We start from the raw sequence: 2182 nt of genomic DNA, 5'->3' as shown, positions 1-2182 counted from the left end.
TAGAAAGCAATTTTTTTATTATAACTCTCAAACGTCTGTTGAACAGTACATTTCTTGTGGGGTTCCACAAGGTTCGGTTCGGGGCCCCTTGCTTTTTCTTATTTACATAAATGACATTTGGTATTGTTCCAGTATAATATCTTTGTGTTTATCTGCCAAAGACACGAGTTTACTTTATGACCATGATGATATTAATACAGGAGTTAGTAAACTTAATTTGGAACTTAGAAAAATAGGGTCATGGCTATTATCAAATAAATTATCCCTAAATCTCAAGAAAACAAATTATATAATATTTAGTAGTTGAAAACGTAAATATTCTCAGACAGTCCCCTTAATTCTCAAAAGTACTGTCATTGATAAAGTATCAAATACAAACTTTTTAGGAGTTCATATTGAAGTGATTTGAATACTGCGGTGTCACAGCATGATGAGGGAGTTTGATCCCAAACTAAATCAGGATAAGTGTGTTGGAGGCTGCCCCAGATGGAATCACACGGAATCACCAGTTCAGTTCAATTTCAGCGATTAATAGAGAATTTATTCAATCATCAGCAAATCAGTAGAATAACAATGAGTTAATTAGATCAGTTGCAGTTAATGAACATGATGAACAGATGTTGATCCCAAAACTTCCCCAGTATATGTGCTATGTGTGTGGATCCCGGTCACGATGCAAAGACAGATCACCAGGCAAAAGATCCCGTATAGTAAAGATCCCGTATAGTAAAGATCCCCAGGTGCAATAAATGAAGGTCTCACAGTAGACCGCGCCTACATATTGCCTACGGAAAAATAAACAAGACAACACTGCGGTCAAAATACATGGTGAATGTGTACACAATGGCGGTCAAAGGTCACACACACACAACGCGAGTTCAGACGCTGTGCGCTGAGCATACAAGTACAACGTGGGTGTGTGTGGGAATATGCACGACTGTAGCTATGGCGACGACGCTGCAAAAGTGGAAAGTTCGTGAGTGAAAGTGTCACAAAAACGCAAGTTTCCCGCAAAGTTATGATAAAAAGGACACTCACCACAGGTTCCAGAGGCGCCCACCTTCCCTCTCAGCACATGATTATGCTGGCAAACAGCAAGAGGAAGGTGAAATCTCACCGAGAAAATCCCGGCTACAAAATAAGTGACTGCCGTCCAAAAGTTGGAAGACAAGCAGTGCCTGTTTCGCGCGCTCCCGCACGATGCGGACACATCACCAAGTGTCTCTAAAATATTATTGCACCCTCAACAAAATGCTGTTACGGATTACTTACACCCGTAAATGACATAATATACTCAAAGGAACTTCCACTTACACATTATTGTCATTCTTTTACAATTATAATAAGAAAATGTAGAAGAAACCCTCTAAAACTATGGACCTACTTGTTTCAAGAGTGAATGGACATTGAGTTAACAAGTGCTACATTTGCATAGGTCACGCGTCAACAACAACATAGGTCAATCTAAATATAGCCCTGTATCCGGGCAGCCGGTGTGTGGATGGAGGTAACGTGCCCCCACAAATTCCCTGCTTTAAGACCACGCGACCCGAGTGGTCCCTACTCAAGTACAATGTACTATGTTATTCAAATGTTGTAAGATTTCACTGTGCAACATCAGTATTAAGCACCATATTAATTAATACACATTGGCAAGATATAATTTAACATCCAAAATATTTTTTTAAAGATAAACTTTAACGAGAACACTTTTTTTATGTTATACATGTTATATACATGTATGATAAAGTGTGCATACAAGTACATGTCTACTGGTCGTTACTCAACTTCCATTGTTAAAAAGGATGAAGCTGACATACTTTTACATAAGAATATGGCATGAATGAAAGATACACATGTATGCGTCTCCTTTAATACTACGCAATAGACATTTGACACTTGTAGTGCTAAATGGGAAACATATTTTACAAAAAGCTTTCAATAATTCCAAGCACATACATTTCCAAAGACCTTCTCATTTAACATACTCAAGATCAATGGATAAGTTTATACTTTAGTCAACTATAGCAAAAAGTTTTAACACTTGTCAATGCACATGCATCAATTCTTATTTCCAAAATAGTCAAACAATTGATATCCACACTTGTATTTCTCAAATTCTGTTCCACAACAAATTTTCTGATAACCTTGGTCAAAGCTCGATAATTACTCTTTGAAGTCA

The 2182-nt window shown here is 37.6% G+C and overlaps 1 long non-coding RNA gene across 1 annotated transcript; it reads right to left on the bottom strand.

The window, feature by feature from the left end:
• Positions 1-509: 509 nt before the first annotated feature.
• On the bottom strand, positions 510-1323 carry LOC119723535. The gene is made up of 2 exons (XR_005270551.1): positions 1039-1323; positions 510-785 (listed from the first exon to the last, which is right to left on the bottom strand). It is a non-coding gene; the product is annotated as an uncharacterized LOC119723535 (long non-coding RNA).
• Between the last annotated feature and the right edge of the window lie 859 nt (positions 1324-2182).

This window comes from Patiria miniata, unplaced genomic scaffold (assembly GCF_015706575.1).
Source record: "Patiria miniata isolate m_02_andy unplaced genomic scaffold, ASM1570657v1 HiC_scaffold_1, whole genome shotgun sequence".
Taxonomy (NCBI): Eukaryota; Metazoa; Echinodermata; class Asteroidea; order Valvatida; family Asterinidae; genus Patiria; species Patiria miniata.
The sequence above is the reverse complement of the archived record's forward strand: the minus strand, read 5'-3'. Positions and strand labels throughout refer to the sequence as shown.